Here is a 10,014-nt window from a genome sequence, read left to right on the forward strand (position 1 = left end):
ACGCCTCATTCCTTTCCGACCTCGTGGCACGCCCATTGCTCCAGTCTGCAGTTACCTCTACTTGTTGTGTGTAGATCCAGCCGCATGACTTGAGAGCGCCGCTTCTCCCATGCTATCCACTTTGATTGATTTACAACAGGCTCTGCACCTGGCAAAGTGATGCCCCTTTGGATCTCTGGCAAGCCATTCTTTATAATTTTCTTTGGTGAGCCAAATATCCTGAAACTTACACTTTCCAGGCATCACGTTTCAGCCTATTTTTGCAATGTCTGTGAGTGGGAAACGTTGAGGTACCAGCGCGCGTGATCGTCATGGCAACGTACAAAACAAAGTACCTCACGCAGGAAACACTTAACGTAAATGCACGTAACGCACACTGCATGAAAAGTGGGATTTTCGACAGTTACCGGCGCTGTAGATTGTCGTGGAAGTTCAGGTTTACGACTGCAAACGGCAATTGACGCCGGTTTCACACCGCAAGCGTCAGCGGCGCGTGAGCAGCGCGTATTTTTTTCGGCGTCCATGTTATTCAATGAGTGCATTCACACCGCACGCAGAAGCGGCGCGGTAGCGCGTAGCAGGAGCAGAGCAGGAACAGCAGTGCCGCGATAGTTTCGGCGCCCAGTCTATTTTTAACGCGCCGCTTACGCTGTATTAAAGTGACAATGCATTGATCATGGCCAAAATACACCGCAGTTTTATCCAAAAAGCGCATTGATGATATCTATTGTGTTTTAAACAGTCAATCAAATGACCAACAGCAATTTAAAAAGAAAACAAATGTCCAAAAACAAACTTGTTGCCAGAACAATAAAAACAAAGATGAACCAAAAGTTATATAAATGAAATTATTAATAAAATAAGCTTCTTGACAAGTCTTTTCTCTTAAATGTATTTGAAAACGAAATAAAGCAATGCCAACTTACCCATTATAGAGTACTCTGCCTGTACACACGCCGCTAGTGTGAAAGCAAAACGCGCGTGTCCTGCTCCTGCTCACCATATGCACTGCTCCTGCGCTGCTTACGCTCTGCTAAAGGCCTATTTATACTTCTGCGTCGAACTGCTGCCGTAGCTACGTCGTAGGCTGTGTGTAGCGCGCGTACCCTACGGCGTACCCTGACATGCACCTCTCCAAAAATGTAACAACGCGTCAATTCTACGCGGACACAAGCGCTGTGATTGGTCTGCCAGAACCCCTCCCTCGGGGTTTCACATGCTCCCTAGTTGCGCGTCAACGCGGACTACGACACAATGATTGTTGTCATGACACGATGACCGTTGCCTACGGCGTATAGGCTCCGGCGTAGGTCCGACGCAGAAGTATAATGAGGCCTTAAAGCGTGCAGTGTGAAACCGGCGTTACAGGCAACACTGCAAACTGTCGGAAATTGTCGGAAATTGACGTGGGACTTGCTTGCCCCGTGACCCCCTCCCTCTAATGCTTTAACATGTAAATGAGACTGCTGTGAGCTTTACAAATGCAAATGAGGGTAGCATGGGGAGTTTTATCCCAGGTGACTAAAAGGTATTAACTTAATTCTAAAAAAAATACAATACAATACAATATTTATTTATAACGCACAATTAAAAACAGCCAAGGCTGACCAAAGTGCTGTACAGGGCAATAGATAAAATGCAGGGCAGAAACAGGACGAAAAAAAAAAAAAAAGGCAATAGTTGTATCATAGTCAAGGGGTATTAAAAGCAAGAGAAAATAAATAAGTTTTCAAGGATGTTTTGAAGATGGAAATTGAGGGAGCTAGTCTGATATAGAGGGGTAGACTGTTCCAAAGTTTTGGGCCTGCAGTCGCAAAAGTGCAGTCGCCTCGTTTTTTAAGTCTGGATCTGGGCACGATGAGAAGACCGTGATCACTGGATCTCAAAGTACGAGATGGAGTGTACGGGCAGAGGAGATTGGTCAGATATTGGGGGGCCGGTTTGTTAAGAGCTTTATACACAAATAGTAAAATTTTAGTTTTGCTTAATATATATGGTTCATTTGACTCAACAAAAATGGATAAAGTAATTTGAACTGTTAAAACACTTAACATTTGTTAATAGTAGGCCTAGTATATTATATTTTGTTAATAGGACCAAAGATAGCCTAATTCTTATATTTTACAATATTTTAGATATATATTTTCAATGAAATCGTTTACTTTTGTTTTTATTAACTTTGTTTTAAACTTTGAAACGTTCCAAAACAAAGAAATATAACTAGCGCAATGCCTTGTTGCGCCCACTTCCGGCCTCAGTCAGACTGTCGGGTCTTCTGTTCAAACATTCCTAAATGACGGTACAGAGACTGCATTGCTGGTGAACCGTGGTGAACTCATCGTTTCCTCTAAATTGAATGTAAGTTCGGTCAACCTAATGAATTCAATGTCCATTGTGTACGTATAGTCTTAGGTAGTTTCAGGGGCGTAGAATTTAGTAGGGACGCTAGGGACGTGTCCCTACCAATATCCAATGACCACTGATTTGTCCCTTGCAATAATTTAGATTTTTTTAAAATATATATTTATATATAAAACGATATGTTCTCGATATGTTATATATGTTCTCCCTCTCTTGGGTCTGGCCTTGACGTGGCGAGGGGGCTTGCGCGTTCCAGTGACCCTGGAGAGCGATACCGTCGGGAGCTCGCTCCTGGTAGGGTTACCCTAGGCGGGCCGGTCTCCAGGGTAGGTTCCAGACAAACAAAGACCCCAGCATGTCGGTACGCTGTGAGGTGGCAGCCCCACCAACCGACTATCCTGCGGAGGGCTAACAACCCACCCAGGAGAAACCCTTTTGTTACGAAACCGATCAGAGAAAGAAGCCGGACTGCTCAACACGGTAACAGACCCCAGCCTGCCCCTGACCAACGAGTACGGATCAACCTTCGTTGCAGGACCCGAGTCGCCACATGGAATGTCCAGACACTCCTTCGCCCCGGAGCTGCCACCCTGCTGTCCCGAGAGCTCTGCCGCTATAACATCTTCTTGGCAGGGCTCTGTGAAGTCCGATGGCACGGCAATGGCGAAACAACAGCAGGCGACCATTGCTACTTCTGGAGTGGCCCCGAGAGACGGACAGGCCTTTATGGTGTGGCACTTGCCATCCCAAAGGCCCTCCGCAAGTCCCTCATCAGCTGGACACCCCTGAGCGACAGATTACTGTCGGCCCGCTTTCTCCACCAACACGGCAAGATGACAGTAATCGTTGCTTATGCCCCCACCGATGTCGCTGATGAGGATGCGAAGGATGCCTTCTTTGACCAACTCCATCAGGCTGTTGGCCAAGCCTCACCACACGACATCACCATCATCCTCACCGATGCCAACGCCACTCTGTCCAGCAGTGATCGGTCCACAGGCTCACCTGTCGGCACAACCTTTGCTGACAGGTCCACAAATGACAACGGTAACCGCCTTCTCCTTCTCTGCCACCACAACAACCTCTGTGTTGCTGATACCTGGTTTCCCCGGAAGCTTATCCATCACTGGACATGGTACAGCCCAGATGGCAGAACCAGGAAAGCGCTGGACCATATCCTCATCTCTCGACGCTGGAAGCCGTTTGTCACCAACTGCCGTGTCTACCGAGGAGCAGAGCTTGGCAACACAGACCATCGCCTGCTGGTGGCCCAGCTCAAGTTAAAGCTGCGAGCCAACCAGCACACCAAGAGCCAGTCTCGCCTGGACTCCTCCCTACTCAGTGATCCAAACATCGCCACAGACTTCAGTTGCGCCATCCGCTGCACCTTTGATAACCTGGCTACCGACAAGGTGAACGACTGGCAGACCTTCAAGGAAAGTGTCATCCAGTCAGCTCACAATGTCTTCGGATGCTTTCGACCTTCCCCGAAAAAGCCTTGGATATCGGAGAGGACACTCAACATCATTGACCGGCGGCGTGAGGCCCGGCTCCGAGGTGACCTGACGGAGTATCAGCGACTGAACCGTCAGCGCAATGTGGCTATAGCCGAGGATAGGGAAAAGTTCTGGCAAGCAGAAGCTAAACACCTAGAGACCGCGGCCAATAACAACAACATGAGCCGTGTCTTCAGTCTGCTGCGCCAAGCCCGTAATGGCCCACGCATCAAGACAGCCCTGGTGAAAGATTCTGATGGCAACCTTATAGCAACTGAAGCAAATTGCCTCAAACGCTGGAAAGACCACTTCAGCCTCCTTCTGCAGCACGGTACCTCACCGGCTGATCCCGCCATCTCACCGGCCACTAACGCTGCAGCCCCTAGTGTTGTCTGCAGTACAGACCCTGTCACACCTGAGGAAGTCAGGGCCGCTCTGGGAAAACTTAACAACAGGAAATCCCCCGGCATCTGTGCAATAACCGCTGAGATGCTAAAATCAGGCGGTGAAAGCATCGTCGAGTGGCTTACCCACATATTCAACGAGGTGTGGGAGACAGAGAGGCTTCCCAGCGACTGGACCAGAGGAGTCATCTTGCCCTTCTGGAAACGCAAGGGTGACAGGCTAGTCTGCGGCAACCACAGAGGCATTACCCTTCTCTCCATCCCGGGCAAGCTCTTTACCAGGATCTTGCTCACTCGCGCTCTCCCAGCCATCAGAAGCAGCCGCCGTCCCCAGCAGGCTGGCTTCATGCCTAACCGCTCCACAACAGACCAAATCTCTGCCGTTCGCTTGCTGATAGAGAAGACCTATGAATTCCGTAAAGAACGCCATCTTTATATCGGGTTCATAGATCTGAAGGCTGCCTTTGACACCGTCTGCCATACTTCACTGTGGAGTATCCTACACGCCCTTGGAGCACCACCCAAGATCGTTGCCCTGTTCAAGTTGCTTTATAGCAACGCCCAGAGCTGTGTCCGCATCAACGGCAGAGACTCAGACTGGTTTTCCATCTCCAGTGGCGTTCGCCAGGGCTGCGTGGCTGCTCCTGACCTCTTCAACTGCATCATTGACCATCTGATGTCCAGGGTTTGTGAGTGGGTCCCCGGAGTGTCCTTCGGCAGTTACCACCTGACTGACCTAGAGTACGCTGACGACACCATCCTGCTCAGCACATCCTACAGCCAGCTGAGAGACGCTTTGGGCATATACAGTGAAGAGGCCAAGAAGCTTGGCCTCCAGGTGAGCTGGACGAAAACCAAGTACATGTATGTTGGTGACGGACCGCATCCACCTTCCCTGCGGCTCGGCAATGACATTGTAGAGCCTGTCAAGAACTTTATGTATCTGGGATCCATAGTGACAGACAACGGGGACCTAAAACCAGAGATTACCCGCAGAAGAGCCCTGGCAGCGTCAGCCCTGCAGTCTCTCTGGAAACCACTCTGGCGGCACCAGACCATCTCACGCAAGACGAAGCTTCGGATTTACAACTCAGCAGTACTTTCTATCCTGCTTTATGGCTCGGAGACTTGGCCCTTAAATAAGACACTGGCTGCAAGATTAGATGGCTTTGATAGCAGGGCCCTCAGAACCATCGAGAACATCAGGTGGCCCCAGCGGGTTTCCAATAAAGTGCTTAGATCCCGTACGTGCCAGCCCAGATCATCCTGCTTGGCTGCGCAACGTCGCACCCGCTGGTTCGGCCATGTTCTCCGCCTTCCTCCTGACCATCCGACGAGAGCCATTCTCCAGTTTGATCCGAGGGCCACAGGCTGGAGACGACCACGAGGTAAACCTCGCACCCGATGGCTTGACGTCCTTGCGGGCGACCTCCAACAACACGGAGTTGCTGTGGAGGATGCAGAGCAGCTGGCACAAGACCGTCAGTACTGGAAACAACTGGTTCATCTGGTCGGCTCAACGCACAGGGATGGGACGCTCCCCTACCCATCGCAAGAGCCAAAATAGAATAGAATATAAAACGAATGTTATATAATTCAGATTTTTTTTTAAACGAATTTTATATATAAATAATTGAAATATATGTATTATAAAACCACTCTTACAAGAGCGTTCTGTGAAAAAGGCGCAATTCCTGGTACACAATTGGTTAATAGATCTCGTAGAAGTCCCGCCTCGCGAACCCACATCGCTAATCCGATTGGCTTTGCTTTTTCTTTCTAACTTGTGAGAGGCTGTAGCTTAAGCGCCAAAATTCCTCCGAAACCTAGATGCGGTAAGTGAGGGAGAAATGAACAAAAATACGGGACAAATCGCGTCAAATATTGATTCTGGGACAGTGCAGTTTTTTTTCAATGTATGACAATCGCGGGATAAGTAGAAAACCCAAACTGTGTGTGTGTGTGTGTGGGGGTTGGGTGTTTTGTGAGTGTGTGCGTGCGTGTGCGCGTGTGTGTGTGTGTGTCTGTCTTTCCGTCTCTCTCTGTATGTCCTGGTAAACCCTTGTGGGTGTAAAATGCCCCACAGTGATGCAAATATCCGTAATCCTTGTCCTTATGGGGACAAGGATTTTTTGATCCACATGAGGAAAACAGCGTATAAATGATCTAAGTGATGTTTTTTGAAAATGTAAAAATGCAAAAAGTTTTCTGTGATGGGTAGGGTTCGTGTAGACTATTTTTACACAGTTTGTACAGTATAAAAAATGTGTGTGTGTGTGTGTACACTTAGTGATGGGCACTTACAGTGAAAGATCATGACAACAGGCTATTTTATATGTGCTTGCTATTTAAAAAGATGTATAAATCTGACAAATCATGTTTCTATTTAAGTCTAGTGTTTTGCACAAGTTTCTGTAAGGGTTGTGTTTAGGGATGGGGCTTGGTCTAGGCCAGGGGTTTTCAAACTTTTTGTTTGTGTGGACCACTATTTGAAATCAAGAATTTTAGCGGACCACCTCATAATACACATAATAAAATGTCTACACAGAGTCCTACCTGAATTAATCTGCACCTCTAAATAGGCTTACTAGCTCTAAAACTATCATTGGTCATCAAATCAGTACAACAGGCTTGTTAAAAGAAAGTTTACTGCACACAACGGCTGCCACATATTTAATTTATTTATTTACTCAAGCGTCCGAGGGCATAATCAGGTTCATTTGAACAACAGGCTTATTTCCAGAGCAATGGGGTATGAAATCTATACAGTAATAAGAACACTGGAATATAGTCAACATTTCCAAACCTTTGGTGATTTTAGGGGATTATTAATCTTCAGAGTTTTACAAGTCCTCAAAAAGTACATAGGCTTGAGTTTGTCCACTTAACAGCAAATCTGCAAAACATTTAAGAAATGCGAGATCAAGAAACTAACTGGAAATTAAAATAATAACAGGCCTTATTCATTCCATTTATAAACATTTCGTTTCATATAAACTGCCTATGCCTAACTGTGCGTTCACACTGGACGCGAATAGCGCGTCAAATTAAAAAAGGGATCATATGTCAAATTCGCGCCTGCCGGCGTCTAGTGAGAGAATTGACTTTGTATCAATTCGCGCGTCAAGAGCGAAATTGACGCGTGTAAAAATGAAGCGAAATTTCGTCCGGTGTGAACGCACCATTAAAGGCTATGCGTGTGATGTGATAATGAGAACATATTTGCCTCTGCCCTTTTCTCTTCAGAGAACCTGTTGCTATCCACCGAACCAGTGTTGTGGTTCTAACGGCACTGAACTTGAATGTCACGGCCAAACACCACTAGGCTATTTTGGTAATCACACAATAACTTGACAAATTAATAAAAAATTTATATCAATATAGGCCTACATATTCTTTTTACTTTTTTTTTTTATGGGAATTTCCTGGTAAAATGAAGGTAAAAAAAATATTATTTTATATTTTATTTTGCCTTTCCACGGACCACCTGCAGTACCCTCACGGACCACTAGTGGTCCGCGGACCACAGTTTGGGAATGGCTGGTCTAGGCCATATCAAATATGAATTATGAACTTGATAAAAAAAGTGGAAGTCTGCAATGCTTACCCAGCAGGCACCGGACGTCAATATGACGTTAGATTGACTTTGGACCCAAACGTTAGAAAGACGTTGCATTTTGATTGAAAATCAAAATCGGGTTGACGTCATAACCCAACGTCAGTCTGACGTCAATATCCAACGTCTGTCCAACGTTGGAAGTTGACGTCATTCTGACGTTTGGTTATGACGTCAACCCGATTTTCATTTTCAATCAAAATGCAACGTCTGTCCAACGTTGGATATTGACGTCAGACTGACGTTGGGTTATGACGTCAACCCGATTTTCATTTTCAACCAAAATGCAACGTATTTCCTACGTTGGATATTGACGTCAGACTGATGTTGGGTTATGACGTCAACCCGATTTTCATTTTCAACCAAAATGCAACGTCTTTCCTACGTTGGATATTGACGTCAGACTGACGTTGGGTTATGACGTCAACCCAATTTTCATTTTCAACCAAAATGCAACGTCTTTCCTACGTTGGATATTGACGTCAGACTGACGTTGGGTTATGACGTCAACCCGATTTTCATTTTCAATCAAAATGCAACGTCTTTCCAACGTTGGATACTGACGTCAGTCTGACGTTGGGTTATGACGTCAACCCGATTTTCATTTTCAACCAAAATGCAACGTCTTTCCTACGTTGGATATTGACGTCAGACTGACGTTGGGTTATGACGTCAACCCGATTTTCATTTTCAACCAAAATGCAACGTCTTTCCTACGTTGGATATTGACGTCAGATTGACGTTGGGATATGACGTCAACCCAATTTTCATTTTCAACCAAAATGCAACGTCTTTTCTACGTTGGATATTGACATCAGACTGACGTTGGGTTATGACGTTAAATGCAACGTCTATCCAACGTTTGATGTAGACATCAATCTAACGTTGAGTTATGATGTCAACCCGATTATCATTTTCAACCAAAATGCAATGTCTGTCCAACATTGAAAGTAAACGTCAGTCTGACGTTGGGTTATGACGTCAACTAGATGTTGGGTAAACCTCCCATGTTGGACATTGCATTTTGGTTGAAAATGGAAATCAGTTTGACGTCAGAACCCAATGTTAAGCTAGACATCAAACTCACATGTTGGGCCAGATATCATTCAAATCACAACATCAGCTGTCAAATTCCAACTTAAAGAAATATATGGTTATTTTGTTGGCATTGGCATTGGCAAAGCCAGGTTTTCGTTGTAAAATAAAAATCAACATACAAAGAAACTTCATGTAACAACAAGATCGAACAGAGGGCAAGATCCAATGCGAGACAACCCAAAAGTATTTATCTTAAGACAAGAGCAAACAGAAAAGTAACTTAAAAATTTTAGTGAAACTGGAATCCACAAATGTTGTTTATTAGATAAATGACAAAGAAATTAAATGGATTATAAAATAACCTTTCATTTTATTTTATTTACATTATTTTAACAGAAGGATTTCAACAATAACCATTTATATTTAACATTATCCTTATTCTAAAATCGTACAAATGTTTTTCCTGCCATCTCCGCCCACCCTGTCTGGGGCATATTTTAAACATAAGGTGACAACCGCTCCAATGTTTGCCTCCGTCTCCTTTGAAGTCCTCTGGACACTCTCTGTAAGAAATATTAGAAAATTAAAATGTATGGGGAATATAGGATATGATGCACTACAGTAAGCATTAAAACAATAAATATTGCGAACAGTCTTAATGCTAGGGTAGGAAATTTCACAGAGGCTAGCAATAGCAAGCTAGCTTTGAAAGCATACGATCCCACCCTCCCTTCAGAGTGTCTCCAAAGCCATGCCTCCTCTGCAAAGAGCCAGGTGGAGAGACAGAGTTGGTGGAGGAAAGTGCAACGCTTTTAGATTACCTCATGTCTTATTCACTGGTGAGACATAACAATAATAATGAATGTGAATAATGAAAAAAAGGTTTTAAAAAAATAAAACATTTTGCAATAATATAATGTCATAAGTTTTTTTTTTTTTATAAAACCTTTTTCACTTGTTGGTTCAAGAGGAACTGCTAATGTTTGGCATCTATTCTCACTTTCTCTGCACAATGAACAAGCTGATGACATGTTTGTTTTTTGCAAACAAGTTGCGTAGAGGTATACAAATGTATATATTGACAAACAGGTAGGACATC

The sequence above is a fragment of the Rutilus rutilus genome (assembly GCF_951802725.1).
Source record: "Rutilus rutilus genome assembly, chromosome: 4".
NCBI classification, from domain to species: Eukaryota; Metazoa; Chordata; class Actinopteri; order Cypriniformes; family Leuciscidae; genus Rutilus; species Rutilus rutilus.